We start from the raw sequence: 18,763 nt of genomic DNA on the forward strand, positions 1-18,763 counted from the left end.
GGTAGATGTCCAGATTAGTGGGAGAGTTGAGAAATACATTACTGTAGGTCACATTGAATACATGAATGTAACAAAATACAAGTGAAATTGTTGGTATTATATACAGTACATATATACTGTATGTACATGTATACTATGCTCTCTGACCTATAGTTTTGAGGCATGCTCTCTACAAGAGAGTACTTAAGGATGGAGAACCATACTATTTCTGTCTTAGATGGTGATTGTAATGTCTGTTATTCTTCTCTGATTTCTAGAGTCTGGGCTCTGCTGACCGAAAGGAGAATCAGCACAAGAAGTAAGTCCCATCCCTTTACCTGCCTGTATACAGTCCTCTCGTTTGTCTTTATTTTATTTCAAGAAAACAGCAAAAGAGACCAGAGACGAAGACATTTTCGTTGAAAATCAATGGCTCCCAGAATCTTTATGTTCTCCCACCAATGGTTGTTGCCACCATGATCTCTTGCTAACGTGGCAACAACAACTAAACGTGACATTGCCATGTGATATCTTGAGAATGACATCTTCTGTGGATTTGTGATTCACACCTAGGAGCTTTTTTGCTGTGAGACAACGCTGTTAACCACTAAGCCTATATCTTACTCGTAGCCATAAAATAACCAAGGATTTGGTCTTTAGGTATTTGAGATAGACAGAGATAGATAGTTGCTCAGCAACCAAAGCAATGGAGACCCATACTTTTCTTTCCAACACATCTCTCTCCTGTCTGTTTCTTCCTATCAGCAGTGCAACAGGCATGGTCTGTGCACCTATAGAGTTTGTCTGTGTGAATGGATACTTGAAATGACAATGGAGGTGTTTATCCATTTTTTTTCTCTCTTAATTCCAGTCCAAGATATTTCAGGATGCCTCACTTTGGACCAATAAGCCAATTTACCCATGACTATATAATTTATTTTCTGCTAGCTGTCGTTCTTAGAAAGCTATACCATTGAATTGAAATGAAGCTTCAATGAGTGTTAGTGGGAAGAACAGGAGACAAGGGTAAGGAGAATGCAGAAGAGAAACAGTCCCAGCCCCAAACCCCATCTCTGCAATAATAATTAATAAAGGCTGGTTTAAAGTACTTCTTCCTGCCTCTATGTATTAATGCTCATGAGTAGCCTAAATGGGTTCCAATCAGACCTTAACATTAAAGATGCAACTGACCCTATGTTCTAGTAGAACTACATGAAGCAGGTAATAAAAAAAAAAAAATCTGGCTCCTCTGGCACCACCTACAGCCTGTAGTGCGATTTGCAAAAATCCACCGCTCCCTGTTCAGATGCACCAATCATGGCCAGTGTCTAACTGCGTGTCAATCACTGCTCATGCACACACATTCACTCTCCCTTATGGGGGGAGGGGCTTAGGAGAACATTTTGGTCTTTAGCAGAAAGGGGGGAGGGACTGAGAAATTGTTTATGTTCAAAAAGTCCTGGATCTTCCCAATCCTACCTACAGCACCTTTACGTCTTTTACTGTTATATGTCAACAAGATTCAACAAGACATTTTCACCTGGCTGTATCCAATGTTTAGATCTGTTGTGGTATTTATGCAAATTAGCACAGACTAATTGCCCATGTTAACAAACAATTTAAAAAAACTTGTAATACATTTTTTGGTTTGTCTTGATGTAAGTAATCAACTCAGTAATTTTCATGGTGATATCTAAAGGTTAAAATGTTTACCCTATTCACGTGAGAAAAAGAATGAATAGGCTAGGGTTAGGGTTAAGGTTAGTCGACGGTCGCAGCAAGTCTACGTTGGGGGCTTAAAACACCATCGAGCATCATAGATGTAATGTATACTCCTTTTTTGTCATATCTGATGTGTCTGATGTACCAGGTGTGCTGGCCCAGTAAGTGCTCAATGTGCCAGAATGGCAGACATCTGTTGCCAGGAGACAAGCTATACAGTATATCATCACGGGATGTCAAGTAACAGGAGTCTTCCCCAGAAAAAGAGGGAAGGAGAAGAGTGTTCAGTTTACTCTGCCACACATTTATTTATGCAAGCGGAAACACATGTATGAGCATAAATGAACAGGCACAGTGGGGTAAACAGGAAAACAGTATTCACAGTGAATTTCACACACATCTATGTTCATTTTTTTCATCTCAAGATAACCATTAACCTACATACGTGTGTGTGTGCGTGCGCACGTGCGTGCGTGTGTGAGCGAGAGAGAGAGAGAGAGAGAGAGAGAGAGAGAGAGAGACTAATTATTTGTCTGTTCTTCAATATCCTATCTGTATTATCTGTCCATCCACCATATTAACAATCACTTCCTCTCTGTTCTGGTACCTATTCTGCCTTCTGCTCATTGGTAGGATGATTAGGACTATGTCAATAACAGTCAGTCTCATCAAATGTCAGCAACATGATTAATATAACCATAAAGGATTGTACAGATATGGTCAGTCATTTTCTGCATCTTAATGCAGATCAAATATTTCCTTATTTCTGTCCTGACAGGCTATCCAACATTCTCTTATTCCTGAGCTCCATGTCAAGGATTTCAGCTGTTCTTCTTCTTACCTACAGTTGGAATATTGCTAAACTCTGGCTCATTGTTCCTCCAGATGGAGATGATCATTCATGCCTTTATTTTGTCCCACTTGGACCACTGCAATTCTCTTTTTACGTGTCATAGCAGGTAATCACTGGATCATTTACAAGTGGTTCAGACTCCCTCTGTCAGGCTTATTACCAGGTGTACTAAAAGGTCTCACATTACACCTATTTTGATATCTTCATCCCCGTCAAGTGGGTTCCTACACAAAGCAGGGCGAACACATTTTTCACACGTTTCATTGAATTTTTAAGACATTCGAGATTTTATAGAGCTTCAAATTGCCTTTTTACCTCTCTTTTTTTGCTGTTGTTGATGAATTTATTTTGTCACAGTTTTCGTTTTTTGATTTTAACACCTAAATTAAAGACCTTGGGCTTCTTAGTTGCTTTATGATTGGGCTTTTGACTTTGTGGCTCCTCTCTCTCTCTCTCTCTCTCTCTCTCTCTCTCTCTCTCTCTCTCTCTCTCAGTTTGCCCTTTTTTTATCCGCACTCATGCTCTTACTATGTTTTAGTCCCTTTACCTCTATAATTGTGAAGTGCTTTGTGCTCATGAAATCTTGTAAAAAAACTTTTACACTCACTTTACTTTTCTTTCCTACTTATGCTGGGTGCAGACAGTACAGGAAGGAAGGAATAATGGAAGGATGGGGAACTAAGGGTGTCTTGGAGGCTGGGGGATGCTTTGCGTTTTTCATAGAGCAAGGGATTTAGGTACGGATGTCAGGGAAGAGAGAACTTGATTAGACTTATTTATTCACAGGAGCAGGCCATGTAATTGTTCTCATATGGGGTGACGTACTGTAGGTGTGTGTGTGTGTGTGTGTGTGTGTGTTCTTGTTTAACTATACTCATGGGGTACAAAAAACGGGAATACAGTATACTTGTGGGGTCCGGACAGCTTTGTGGGGCCAAAATGCTGGATCCTACAACTTTAAAGGGATGTTTGAGGGTTAAGACTTGGTTTTAGGAATAGGGTTAGAATTAGGTTATGGTTAGGGTTAGGGTAAGGGTTAAGGTTAGGCATTTAGTTGTGATGGTTAAGGTTAGGGTAAGGGGCTAGGGAATGCATTATGTCAATGACGGGTCCCCACAAAGATAGTGAAACGCACTTTGTGTGTGTGTGTGTGTGTGTGTGTGTGTGTGTGCGTGTGCGTGTGTGTGCGTGTGTGTGTGTGTGTGTTTGTGTACGTGTGTGTGTGTATGAGGGGATATTTGTTCTTCAGCAATGTGCCTGACTTGGTTTTGTTTAGATAATAAAACCATATTCTAGTTCAGTGTAATTTCTCAGTTCCACAACTTTACAGATATTCTCTTCTGGAAAAGAAGAGGCAGAGACAATTAGATGAAGAATAACTTTCCCACCACCTAAGAAAAAAATGCACTCTACTTGAAAAACAACGTTAGAGAAATATGAAATCTAAAGCAACAATACCTTTCTAATTATAAAAATGTAGCCTGCACATGTCAGTCAATCACTGAAGATATAACTTTTTTATTTATACAAGAAAATCTACATAAGAGTTTTTTTAAAAGCTGTCGTGGAAATCACTTTCTAGTGGATAATGACTTGTCTTTGAAGACGGCTCTATTGCTGAAATAACCATCATCTTTCTTTTCACTCTAAAGACGCTGCGTCTCAGACCCAGCTGTTGTTTTAGCACCACCTTCCCCCACAGTTGCAGGACTTTCTCTCCCAGCAGTAGCTGCTTGTTGCCGTGGTTACAGGTGACACAGGAGCCAAAACCCAGCAGCATTTAATTCATGGCGACATCACAGGTTTTATGTATTTCATTCAGTGTACAGTGCACAAAGTCCTGAATGGGGCTGATCAAACACAGCGCCTCATGGCTCAGATTAGAGGACAGCAGATGAGAGAGGAAAAGCAGAAGAAATAGCTACATCTTATATAGCTTATCTACCAAGCACAAGTAAAGATGCAAACATGCCAATGAGCATTAACATGAAAAAAAATGTTTTTCTATCACTTTGCATCAGTTGGAAATAGGCAGAAGAAGAAAGAAGAAAGCGACAAACAGAGAGCGAAGAGACCCACCACATTACTCTATCTCACTCCCCAGAGGGACAATCCAAGGCAAATTCTAGCAAAAGCATAATAAGGACTGAGGGTTCCCGCTGTCTGACCGACGTGAAACACATTCTTCATTTTTCCAGCCCTTTTTCTTTTCACCTACTTTTTTTTCCAGGGTTTTGAAATCCAAGTGTAAATACTTTGAGGAGTATTTACAATAGTGGTAATGGTGGTAGGAGAGGGAGCTAACTCAGCGAGCCTTAGAAGACTAGATCTGACTGTGTGACTATTTGTACAGTTGATCTAGTGTGTATGTGCGTACACATGTTCTCAACAGCAACGTGTGTTTGTACCCATACTGTTGATCCAGTGTGTGTTTTACAAATATGAAGAGCAGCATTTATCCCTCTTTCTGTGTGTGTGTGTGTGTGTGTGTGTGTGTGTGTGTGTGTGTGTGTGTGTGTGTGTGTGTGTGTGTGTGTGCGTGCGCGTGCATGTGTGTCTGTATGTGTGCATGTGCTTTTTTGATGTGGCTTGGCTGCAGTGATGTTGGGTTGTTTGAGAACTTCCCAAGAGCAGGCTGCCAGGCCAAAGAACTGAGCGGGCAGAGACAGCCATTGTTTTGGTAAGGCATCCTGGCCATGATTGTGTGTGTGTGTGTGTGTGTGTGTGTGTGTGTGTGTGTGTGTGTGTGTGTGTGTGTGTGTGTGTGTGTGTGTGTGTGTGTGTGAGAGAGACAGAGAGAGATGCAAAGAAAGAAAGCGAGCTTAATTTGGAGTACTTGCTATGCTGACTAGCAGTGCATATCCTTTTCCATTCTGGCTTTAAATACAAAAACACGCATACACACACACACACACACACACACACACACACACACACACACACACACACACACACACGTATGTTACATTTAAACACTCCATCCTCACAACCACATTAGCTGAGAAAGTTCTCAGGGGAAAGTTCTTACTAGTATGTTGCACAACAAGTTAAATCCTTTACCAAACCTCTCCCTCCATATTTGAAACCACACATCAAAATCTGATCAGCTTTCCCAAAAACATCGCAACACTTTGGATGCTCATAGTTTGCTGGCTCACAATTGTACAAATATGATTTCAGGATTAAGCTGCCCTTGGTACAAACAAGCCAACTCAGCATTTCAACCACCAGCACCATTTCAGGTTTACCAATAGACATTTTGAATTTATATTTTTTTCTGTTTTTTCTCACCAGGCGACCACACAGAATTGTCCTTCAGTTAACCCCAGGAACGTCTAAATCTCCCACACTGCTAACACACAAAAAAACATTTCAGACTAGTTAAGAACGCCCTTAAATGTATTTTGAACTTTAGATTGGATTCTCATACCAAATATAAACGCCTGTTCACCAAAGCGGAGCAGTGTCCAACCCGCATTTAACCCAGGTCGAGAGCACGGTTCGCGAAGCCAACGACTGTGTGTGTGTGTGTGTGTGTGTGCGTGTGTGTGTGTGTGTGTGTGTGTGTGTGTGTGTGTGAGTGTGTGTGTGTGTGTTTCCCTGCTCATATACTCAACACTAACTTTCTCTTCTCCTTAACCAAGTAACTTTAACTGTAAACCCAAGCTTTAACTGTAAATTAGCTCTTTACTGGATAAATGTTTACTTTTGAGGATTTTGCTCAACATTCTGTCCCTAAGATAGACATTTGGTTCTCACAAGTATAAAAATGCAAGAACCCAGCACACATCTCTCTGCCTCATCGAGCTTCCCTTCTCCTTTCCAGTGTAAATAATCCCCTCAGTCTGCTGGCACAACCCTGATTGGAATCTCGACGCCGTGCTCAATTGTGGGTTGATGGGGGAAAGTGGGGTGCCCTATGCGTGTGTGTTTAAAGCTGTTTCAAGGCCATGGGACATAATTCCAGAGGGGTGTCCACCTCTGACAGGCCAGGCCTCTAAAAATCTCAGTTAGTTAGAATTAAGGCTGGCACACAGATCCACAACCATGGACTCATTGTCAGCTATTCAGACTCAATCTATTATTTAAGACTCATTTAAATAATAGCATATTTACTGAAAATTGCTATGAGCTATATGAACCCTTACAGGCCGGCAGCAATTCTACAATACAGAGGGTACTGATACAGGGGTTTAAGATCCAGGCTCCACAAGGTTTTATCAGCTTGTCTGTGTCCTAGAGGAGACCAGCTGGAGTCTTATGTGAAGTTTTATGAGGAGATTCTGTGCAGAATTATGAGTGGGTTGCAATGCCATGTGATGTTATGTGACTGTTGTGAGGTTTGTGTAGATTTTTTTAACAGCAGCAGTGATAAGGCTTTACCATCAGATAAGTCCAGCTCCCCAGACACTTGAACATTATTATGTTACTGTATGTCTTTCCTGGATTGTGGCCCACTAATACATTTTGAGTCAATGCCTCTGCTCACTTTGGATTTGGGAAGTAGAGTATCTGATACTGTGGGTGTGTAGTGTGCTTATACGTCTGCTTGTACTATATTGCACAGACTGCTATGTGATAGCTATTAAATTACTCAAGATCACTTTCCTCCAAATCACATTATTTCATCCCACCTAACCGAAAGCGATTGGAAAGAGAAAACTGTCCTGTGGTATGGCTTGCTTCGCTCCTCCCCTGCTAGTGGTTCAGTACTTCAGCTACAGGCTCTGATAGTTTGCTGGCTTCCATGCGCTTGTCAGCTCAATTTCAAGATTAATTTGACTGCAGATCCATCATCTGTATGTCTCAGTATGTTGAGTCAGCCTTATGGGAAACATCAAACGCAAAGTGGGACACAGAGGGAACTATATCAAGCCCAACACCACAGGGAGCCAACCAAAAGTGAAAAAAGGCATCAAATTCCTCCCTCATTTTTGTTTCCCTGACAAACTCTGTATGTGCCGATTCGGTGGAAAACAGGAGTGAGAGAGAGCGACGTAATAAAAGGGAAAGAAAAAGGAAGATGAGTGTGACTCAGAGACGTGCAACTGAGGGGATGGAGGGAAAGGCGCTGAGATGGAAATATCTGTGTTTACCATAGTGGGTGGATGGGCAGCATATGAGAATATGTGCGTTGGGTGATAACAGAGTCCCCTCCTTTGGCATGTAGCGTTATGATTAGATTATTAGCACTTGAAGCTGAGGCAGTTATTGTTAGGATGTATTTGTCAAGGCAATGCGCTGGCAGTTTAAGGCTTTCCCTCTCCTTTGGACCCATGTGGGTGCTAGAAGAATTATCTTTCTCATCAACATATTTGCTCTGTGTCACGCATTGTGTAATTTTGATGTGTTATTTTAGACAATTTTATAAGAAGCAAGCCTAATTCATTAGGCTCCAGAGTGCATCAGGTATTATGCAACAGACTGCTATGATATTGCCTCTCATTTATTGACCCGCACTGCTACCAATGATTAAACATTACGCTTTGAGCAATTCAGATAATGTAGTCGTATCACAACTGAAGGAAAAAGCTTGTTAGCTTGAAGAAATATCAGTATGTTTTATTGGGGAGACTTCAGTCCAAGTGAAATAAAAGCGGCCTCCACCATGTAGAGAGACGTACACACAGACATGGGTTTGGATGGAGATGGTGAGTGGAAAACAAGGCTTTCTTTGAGCAGATTTTAATTAGCAATGTTCATAGCTTGGCTGCGTTCTTTTATGATTGGACCACTGAAAGCCTTTTTGTTTGCCTAATGAAACACATTTAGGGGTATGTTCCTGAATTAAACCGTGTTTGTGTATGTGTGTGTGCATCCATTTCATTTGCATGTATCTGTTATATGGGCGGGTGCCCACATTCTTTTTGGCGTATTAGAGTTCCATTGGCAGGGATAAGAAGCCATAGCAGGAGAAAGAGATGAAAGAAATCCCAGCGCTTTGTTTTCCCTCCTTTCCAAAATAGTTGTTTTAGGTAGGCAGCCATTGCCCATAATTGCTGAAACAGGGTCAGGTATTTGTCTGTCCTGCTTATGATTTACTATCGTGTCTGTTCCATAGTAATCTGAAATAAGATCTGTGGTTTAGTGCAGCCCAACCTCAGACAGACCACATAAATTGTGTAATGCATAGCTGCTTTCAGTGTGATCTCTTTATAAACACATCTAACACACAACCCTCTGTATGATCAGGGAAGCTTTGCTGAGCATGCTTGTCATATTATTTCCCATTAATCAAATGTGTAAATATAATGGTATCATCAAGGAGGGCAGGAAAGTAAAAAATATCGTATTAAATAGAAGCATTCTTTAGAAGAAAATATACAGCTCCAAATAAGGATTTTATCATTTAGAATTAAAATGAAAATAAATAAATTCTAATAATGTAATGCTATAATAATATTGTTATTAGTATTATTATTGTTATTTACAAAGAAAGTACTTTAAAGACTTGACCATGCATCACTGTGAAATGTCTTTGAGCTGTAGTGGGTTTTGCTAGAATTCCATGCAGTCTTAACTCTGCGCTCAAATAGCAGTGGGTTACTCAGGCTATGCGCGGGGGTCAAAGTGCACATTCGATAGCTTTGTGTACTGTGAACAAGAACAATGAGTTCTTTAGCAGAATTTGTCCTGCACATGAATACCTCTGAACAGTTAATTGCTGCCATGGCAACAGAACAGAGAGGGAAAGTGACATTAGGTGAGTTGTTTGCAAGAAAGCGATCCCTCGCAGTGACAGTGTGAAAGTGTGTGTTAAGAGCGTATGTGAGCGTAGGTCAACATTTTCTCCGTATCACCACACAAGCCTTTCAGTGCTGACAAAAGCACTCTTGTGCTGCAGGATTGGGGAAAGTTACTAATGCTGGCAAGATCATAATCTAAGTCACATTGCAGTGAGGCAGTGGTGGGCTTTTACCAATGGCGGTTCTAAGGGAGGGGAAGACGGGGCCCGTGCCCTCCCGTCATGTTAAGCCTGGACCACACTCTGGCCCATTTAACTGTGGAAAACTGTACATCTCTATATATATTGAATATATATATATACAGATATGTAAACTGTTTGTAAAACAGTAAGTAAATGTATATTAAAAAAGGGGACCAGCTGCGTATGATTTTTAATGGATTATTCATTCAAATGTACCAATTTTAACTGAAAGCATGCAGATGATCCATTAAAATGTCTTAATAAGGCAGGTTTACTGTATAATATGTAATATGCAGGTGAAGGTCTCATCATCAGCTCCTCTATCAGAGACTGCAGAGTCAGTTGGACAGCCTGCAGAGCACTAAAACACACACATTTAAAGTGATAACAAAAGCAAAAAAATATTTTAAAAAAAATGCCCATCAAGCTAGCTCAACCACCTAGGCTCACTTTGACTTGTTGTTGATATGGACATGATTTCTTGATGACCGGCTTTCGTGATCGCTGACATGTTTAGTTGTTGGTTTTTAGAGCAGACAAATGAAACCACATACAAACATACATACATTGATTACATTCACTTCTGTGTGGTTTACCTCAGGCGGGGTTCGAACCCTCGTAGCAACACCCCCGGTCGGTGTTGTAAACTACTGATCCATTTTCGGCGCTGAGCAACATAAAGAACCAGAGAGACAAAACAGATCAGACTGAAGCTGCAGAAACTTTAGCTTCATCAGCCTGCAGAAAAACAACACTGAAACATGTTGAAACACTGATAGTGTCTGTGAGAATCCCTTTATCTCACAGGTTCTCAGCTCATCTGGTAAAGGAACTGCTTCACATTCTGGAAGTTGTGGGTTCAAATCCCACCTTTTTTCTGTGTCTTCCTTCTGTCAACCCTCAGAGGGCTGTTTCATTGTTTCACAATAAGAGACACCTGTATGAAACAGCCCTCTGAGGGTTGATCGAAGGAAAACACAAAAGACTATGAGGCAGTTTATTACCAGCTGAGCTCTCAGTGATCTGTGAGGTGAAGTGACTTTCACAGAGAAGAATTAGACTTTGTCAGTTTGTCAGTGTGAACAGGTTTCAGTGTGAACAGGTTTCAGTCTGCAGGTTAATGAAGGTGAAGTTACTTCAGCTTCAGTCTGATCTTCCTCATCTGTGGTTCTCAGCATTCATTGGCGCAGGAGATGGTTCAGTGGTTAAAGACACCGTCCGGGGACGTTGAGATGTGAGATCAAGCCCCGTCTGAAGTGTGTCATGTGAGGGTTTTGTCATCTTTTTTGTGTGTTTTAGTTGTCTGCAGGCTTTTGAACTGACTTTGCAAATAATAGAGGACCTGATCATCTGCACGCCTTCAGTTAAATTGGTTTTAATGGATACAGTTTCATAAACGTTTTTTAAAACCTCACACCTGTAGAGTATAACATCACAGGTAACTACACTTTGATTTGTCCCTTAAATTACCTGAATTTTTCAATAAAAATGCAAATGAGGGTATTTACAGTAATGGATATTATATTATTATACATAAGAGGGATTTAATGTATTTAAACACTTGACAACAAAATTAGTTTATCTTTTGAAAGAAGAAATTACACGATCCTTCTCTTACAAATTAAAAGTTGAATTCACAAGCAATGAGACACACCTTTTCTGAATTTATTGCACTCAGGGAGCTTATTTTGTCGATATGAATGGCCTGTAAGTTGTGGTGGCTAATGTGAGCTGTAGCTGACTTTTGGTCCCTTGGATAGAACAGCTGGCCCCAGTTTGGCCCCTGTGATTTAAATGCAGCCGTGCCATGAGCAAAATAGTAATGTAAGCATGCTAATATGATCACAATGACAAAGCTAACATATCTGATAAGACAAAAAAGTCCAGGGTGCTCAGAAAGTTCAATCAAATGCTTGAAGGTGCTCTTTGGGGTCGGGAATTCAATTGAATGTAGAGAAAAAGATAAAAAAGATAAAATCCAAGGCACTCTTCTTCAAAATTACTTAAAAAGCCTTTATTATACTAGCTATTTCATGATAGAACATTTAAAAGACATTGGGAGAAGCAACCCACGCGTAGCGGCACTGACAGCCTTCTTCTGATGTTTATCAGGTAATGTTCACCATGTATGTCATCTAGGTTTAGTGTGTTAGCGTGCTTACATTTGCTAATGGCACTAAATATAAAGAACCACAGTCATCCATTTTTTTAGGTATATATATAGCTCATATTGGTGCTACATGAAATGTTATTACAATTCATCCTGAAGTGGAACTGTGTGTCTGTAAGAAATTTCATGGCAATCCATCCAATAGCTGTTGAGACATTTCACTCAAAACCACAAATGTCTACCTCATGGTGGTGCTAAAGGAAAAGTCAGGGGATTACCAAAAGTCATTAGAACACAACGTCTGGGAACTATGAATGGCTGTACAAACTTGTATGCCACTCCATCAGATGTTTAGATATTTCTCTGGGTAAATGGGAATCACCAAAGCCGTCAGGGTTAGGGTTATGGATATCTGCACTAAATTTCATGGGAATCCATCCAATAGACATTTCAGGGAAATGTCAACCTCAACAACAAAAAACAGTAAAACTGATGCCATTAGAATAACATTAGGAGAAAAACTCATGGTTGTGTCTGATTTGATATACCTTGGTATCATTTTAGACTCTAATTTAACTTTTAAAAAGCATGTTAAAAAGGTGGTTAATACCATCAGATATAATCTGGCTAACTTTAGACACATAAGGCCATATCTAACCACAGAGGCAGCCAAACATTTTATGCATGCCATGATCTTTTCCCACATATCATACTGTTTCACAAGCTGGTTCCAAGCAAACATGACAACTCTTAAACCAGTAGAAACCCTTCATAAGCAGACTCTAAAAATACTAGATCAAAAACCAGTCTGCTATCACCACTGCCATATCACTACTAAATACAACTTATTCAATTTGGACAGTTTCTTACATTATCTAGATGCCTGCCTCATTTTCAAAATATGACATGGGCTTGCACCTCCACCACTGGGTGAATTTATACAACAGAAGAACAGCAGTGGCAAGGCAACTAGGGCAGCCACCAGGGCAGACTGTGTTGTACAGTATAGACGTGGTAAGTTTGGCCAAACCGTCTTCTCAGTACGGGCCTCAAATTATTGGAACTGCCTTCCTATTGAACTCAGAGAAAGCACTAGCTATCTATCATTTAAAACCACACTCAACAGATGGTTTAAAAACAATCAAAACTGCAATCATCAATAGCTGGTTTACCTCATCCTAGGTACTGCCCTTCTTTGTATTGTACTTATTTTTTATTTTATTTGTCCCTTTCTCTTTTCTCTTCTTTTTTCTTTCTTAATCTGCTTTCTATCTGTCTTGTATTCTTTTTTTATTAATGTAATATGATGATGTGTTGACCTGCCAAGGGACTACAGATGAAAATGATCTTTTTTGCTAACTCTGGCACGTTTACATTTTGAGTGTAAACAAAAAATGTCAATTAATCTGCATTGTTTTAAATAAACAAATAAAGAAATTAAAGAAATGAAAAGTTCTCAGATAGAAGTGATAAAATCCGTTCATGTACATACATCAGTTCAGTGTTTTTTTACACTGTATTTATGTAATTACAAGCTCAGAGACATTCAGAGACAAATAGAAAAGAGATGGCAAAAGAAAGCTTCCACTGCAGAGCTGCTGTCCACTGTGCACACATGCTGTGCAGCTTCGCTCAGCGAGGGTTCGGCATCCATTCTGCATGTGGTCTGAATGACTTTATAGCCTTTGTCTGTGCTCATTGAGAGCAGGGCAAAATGGCTGAGGTGTAAGATGAGAAATGACAAGGGACTGACACATACAGGTTTGCCTACATTGGCTTTGAAGGATTTTTCTTCCAAGGCGATAGGGCAGCCTGGCAGGTGCTGATGCACTGTCTGGCTCCTATGTATGCACTTTCCTGGTTGTGCTATAGGTTAAAAGCTCCATTGGCTGTGTGTGTTTAGGATCACATGGCTTCAAGGTCACATCATAGACTCGGTTCTATACGGAAAAACAATCAATCACTGATTTCTTAAACCGAAATCAACACCAGGGAAATGAAAGAGAAAATAAAATTCTGATGAGAGGATAATCGACCGGGATATCCTGAGTGGGCCTCCAAGGGGATTGCATCATCACAGTGTGCCTGCTGTGATGATGTTATCAGGGACAGCTGCATGGGGCGGAGCCAGGGGTTGAGGCTCTCAGGGAGCCAAGAGGCAGCCAGTTGCCAGCAGATCCCCTCCGCTTAGACCCACCTGCTTTGCATGTCATTTTTTTTCTCCTTCTAAACCCCTCAAAGGGATTCCCTGAGTCCTCTTCTATGTCCACTGGCCCTCGTGTCTTTGAAGTCATGATCCTATGTGTTTTCATGGCATTGAAGTCATTATCCTATGGTCATGTCGTGTCATGTGTTTGATCCAAAAGTTTGTTTGAAGTTTTACAGGGAACTCTAAATGTAAACTATTGGCCAAACATATTAGCGATATAAACCAAGGCAATTATTAACAACCAATAATGATCCAAACCAATCAACCCTGTAGTCTATTTATAAATCAGATTTTCTCAGCCCAGTGAAATACACAGTTTATGGAAACATAAACAGAGACATTAGCATCAGTGATTGGAAGTAGCTGGCATACACAGGGCAGTGCTACTAATTTAATTAAAAGCCCTTGAAGAAGAAGAAGCCCAGCCTAACTTAATACCATCAATTACGGGTTGCTCGACCATCTGACCAAAATCCCACACCCCATTTGTGTGATTCATACAGGAAAATATGCCTCTTTGTCTTCGAGGTCAACCAACTCTTTGGAGAAGCTGGCGTAGGGTCAGGAAACAGTAGTTGAGGGTGTAGGAGTGGGAATGAAGGCAGTTCAAGGGGTTGTTCTACCAGATAAGCCATAGCATGAGGTCATTTTGAATGAGAACTCATGCATTTTCATCTCAGCTTATGGCAACGTCTTTATAGTGCAACAGCTGGTCTTACGAGGAATGTGTTGTTGTAGCATTAGAGAATATGCCACAGTTTTATATAGACAGAAACGTTTTACTTTGAAATATTTATTGTAAACTGTGATCATAGTCTGGGCGCTTTGATTTTATGCCCACTGTGATTCTGTAAAAGGTTGATCTAATATTAAAATGTACTCTTTATTTGTCACTTTGTTGCCTTTGTTTTTTAAGTTGGTGTTCAGAGAACTTGGATTTATGATAGAATATGGATTATGTCTGTTTTGAGAGAGGGATGAAATAGAATTTTGGCAATGAAGAAATCTTATTACGAGACATTTATTTTTATATCAGTTTGGAAAAGAGGATAGAATGTTCCAGGCAAGGTAGCAGCAAGCCCAGCTGGCATGAATCTGTAACTTTTTAAAAGGGTTTCACTTTAATTTCCAAGGTCACAAAAGTCTTTAATTCACACCTGTGGGAATGTTTACAAGTCTGTGATGCAATGAAAGTCTCCATCCAACCGAATAATTCTCTCAGATCTGACCGGTCTCTCATCGAAGCATTAGACTTGACAGGACACTCTCAGACCTTCTGTCCTCTTTCTGAAGTAAAGCACTCTCCTGGACAAGAACATATGAATTACTCATGCAAGGTCCTGTCAGACCTCTGCATCACAATGCCAAAAACTGACGTGACATTGTGCCAATTTGGCAGTTGAGTTAGGTGTAACTGGATGCATCACCACACTGTCATTCATCCATGTTAATGTTCAGTAATCAAAGTAACAGCATGAACTATTGTGTAACAGCATGAACTATTGTGTACGATTTTATCGATCCTGTTTTATCAAAACCTTATGTGAACTGTTATTTCTGTGGCATCTCGCATAAAGTACATAAACAAAAGCAATGGCAGATTTAAGCTTTGGTTTTGAGTGGCAGGGTGCACCCCGGTTTTCTGTGCTCTCCTCAATCCAACCCTCCCTGCAGTGTGTCTCCAACAGAGCTCACCATGGAGACTAAAATGCTTTTTGGCTCACGTTGAGAGGAGATCTATGTATGTGTGCAAGTACGTATGAGTCATTATTAGGGATGCTTTATCTTTTCATAATGAAATGGAAACAGCATGTGTGTTAGCTTAGGTGAGCGAAGAAGGTCGCACAATGCTTGGGCATCATTTTATGTAATCCTCTGTTTGTGGCAATACCAGTAGGAAGATCCTTCAGTTATGCATTTTTGATTTATGGTTTTGTTCCTACAGTGTTTGACTTACCTAAATGTTACCCACAGGTTTTTATTCAGTTTGGCTACATGTACAGTATATAAACCTTTTTTTTTTACATCACATACTCTGTGCTCCAGTAATGTTCCTCTGTGAGTTTGGCTCTTTGATAGAGAATATTATTACATTTTGATTATTCCCCACTGTTACCACAGCAATATTGCAATGCTGAGTCTCATCAAATGTGTCCCGGGCTGGAATGGAAGAAATATTACATTTCCTGTTTTTAATTTTGAGCGAAAAGTTGAACTGGGACATTGGCAGCCCAGTAGAGGAGATTAAAATGTGTGTGACTTCACTTTTTTATCTGTGAAAAAGATTTGGAGAAAATTAGGCAGGAAGTATGCGGCTTTCCCTGAAACCTAATGTTTCCTCTGGGAACTGCAGCATTGTTACACTGTTTATCAACTTCATGGACTACATTTCCACTAAGTATTGTGATTTCTGCAAAACTAAGTTTAGTTTTAGGCATAATAATCCATTTCACTGAGACATTTGTGTTTTCCAGCAACATTTAACCTTGGCTGAATGTTTTTAGTTTTTGGCAAAGAGAATTTCTGTACTACTGGAGATGTTAAACCCACAGTACAAATATCAGTCCAAATATCAGTCCCTCTGTGTGTTTTCTTATTAACAATCATTCATACTAAGAGCTGAGAATAAAGGCACTTATGTTACTACTCCTGAACTCCTGCAAGAATGTATAATGTATGATAATAGAATATGGTGCAAAACAGAAGGTTTCTCGAAGATTGCCCACGTAATGGGCCAATGTCCATGTCTAAACCAGTTGAGTCTTATTCTGATCCATTTATTCTTTTCTGTCCCCAAGGTCAGAGTCAGGGATCTCCAAATTTACCCATCGTCTGTCCCTCAAAGAGCGTGTGGCCAAAGCAGAGAAGACTTCCACGGACAGACCTCCATCCTACAGGAGACGATCTCTTAGTGTGGACTGGTAAGACCAAAGACCATTTCTTAATCTGCTTAAAATCAAAGGTTGTGATAGTGTGTTTGGCCTTCACTACTTCAGACATGAGACCCGTGTACATGGCTTTTAGGTTCTTAGACTGTGAAGATTATAAAATAAGCCTTCATAAACTGGTATCAGAAAAAGGATTTTGAGCAGAATTGTTCACTTATCACAACTGAAATCCAAAAAGTAACACCTAACAAGAGAGAGACAACTGCATCTGGGCCTTGCTATGATGTGTCAGTGTACAAAGTCAAGGCTGAGGTCGATGAGGATTGGACGGCTGGTGTTGATGGGTGGGGACAGAGAGTGGGCGGAGTGGTGATAGGGTCCTGCTTTGTCTCTGCGTCTGGGTTTCGTTGAAGAGCGCCAAACAGCTCCAGTGGCGCCGGCTCATCTTGCTCTTGTAAAGCTCCAGTCCTCAGGCAGCCGATGAAAGGAGTTTGAAAGCTTTCCATCGCGAGGCTGCCTTCCCGTCCACACCCATGGGACTCCTTCCCAGTCTCCCCTCTTGTTGCACAGCCTCCACTCATTTATATACCCATCCATCCTGCCTTGTGTCCATCTGGCATCCCCCCTGAGCTTCCTGCTATGTATTATTGGCTCTTCCTTTATATTTCTCTCACCATTTGGGAAAATAGCCCCATATTAAAGCGGATCTTAAACTTCCTTTGCACTTAATTTTGTCATGTAAAAAATGTCTCGGGTCTAAACAGTTTGCAGGTTTCTAATTGCTGTGCAGGGACTACAGTAGCTATTCAGTAGAGTTACTTTGCAGTTTGTGGAGTTACAGGTGTGGGATTCTCTGAGGTCCTATCGAATGATGCTTGGGCCCGGTGTGAGGTCTTACAAGGTCTTTTGTCGGCCTTATGAGACCTACTGTGTGGTCTTGGACTGAAGTTGCGATGTGTGGTCCGCCAGCAGAAATGTGGTGTTAAGTGTATGAGCGTTGGAGTATATGTGCAGTGTGAGGTCCTTTACTTTAACAGGTTTGTGTTTTTCTCCCATGATGCTGGAGAGGGGACCTGGCCTTTAAAGTTCACGCCCTGATTGATGTAGTCTGGTTTTAATGAAACACAGTGGGTAGATTGGACATGCTCATTTACGAGAGGGATGGGGGGGGCTCGGCTACAGCTGGATTCTGACTTTCTCCGGGGCGAGCCGCCGTTACAGGAGTGTGACTGGTCTTTTGTGACATAATAAACAAGGGACCCCAGGAGGAGAGATTCAAGGTTGAGGGCTGGTTGAGTCATGCTAATGGGAGGTGAAACAAGGTCCTGACAAGACCAGCACGGCTCCTCTGGAATGCACGCGGTGTCATCAACGCGGTCAGAAGGAAAACATCCCATGAATCATTTGCATTTCTGGAATTGTTCGACATTTATAGCACTTCCAGTAGTCTGTCCAAGCAATCTGTCTTATTGTTTTGCTAACAAGTAATTGTTATCACAGACAGAGCAATATCTTTCTAAGTAGCGTACTCAATCAAATATATTGTGTTGGAATGTGTTTTTTTAAATGCCATGTGTACAAGTAAAAGATTGTGATGAGACGTTTCTATTATGTGACTCATTCAAGGAGCGTTTTGTATATATTATGTGCTGAGATATTAGAGTACAGCTCAGATCATATCTACAGTAAATAGTTACCTGTTGTCTAGGAACCGTTGATGCCTTAGTGAATATTTGTGTCTTGAGACAGGCTGTAAAATCCCTGGAATGTGTTTTCCTGTAGTGAAAGTGAAATGTGGAAATGTAGCGTTACCCACTAATATGCGCTTTTAAATAAAGGTTTAATTATGTTTATCTGTGCACTGCACCCCTCCTTTCCCTCTTTAAATCAAAACCTTTAAGAGCAAAGTGACACAAGGATCATATTAAATACCACGCTGGAAACCTACCAGCAGCTCTCCGCAGTAAAGCAGTCTCAGGTGGCTTAACACTTTACTATCTATTTAGTGGACCATTGCCGTTTATGTCGATTGAAGTCAGATACCCAAACAAACTGTGACTATTAAGGGAATTCT

General features: G+C 40.7%; 1 protein-coding gene across 1 annotated transcript in view; it reads left to right on the forward strand.

The window, feature by feature from the left end:
• The first annotated feature begins 263 nt into the window (after window positions 1-263).
• ankfn1b (ankyrin repeat and fibronectin type III domain containing 1b) overlaps window positions 264-18,763 on the forward strand; it is a 53,019-nt gene continuing 34,519 nt past the window's right edge. Inside the window, exons 1-2 of the mRNA XM_078279994.1 lie at window positions 264-298; window positions 16,600-16,722. The gene's annotated coding sequence lies outside the window, so the exon portion shown is untranslated. The remainder of the gene's footprint in view (window positions 299-16,599; window positions 16,723-18,763) is intronic.

The sequence above is a fragment of the Sander vitreus genome, chromosome 21 (genome assembly GCF_031162955.1).
Source record: "Sander vitreus isolate 19-12246 chromosome 21, sanVit1, whole genome shotgun sequence".
NCBI lineage: Eukaryota > Metazoa > Chordata > Actinopteri > Perciformes > Percidae > Sander > Sander vitreus.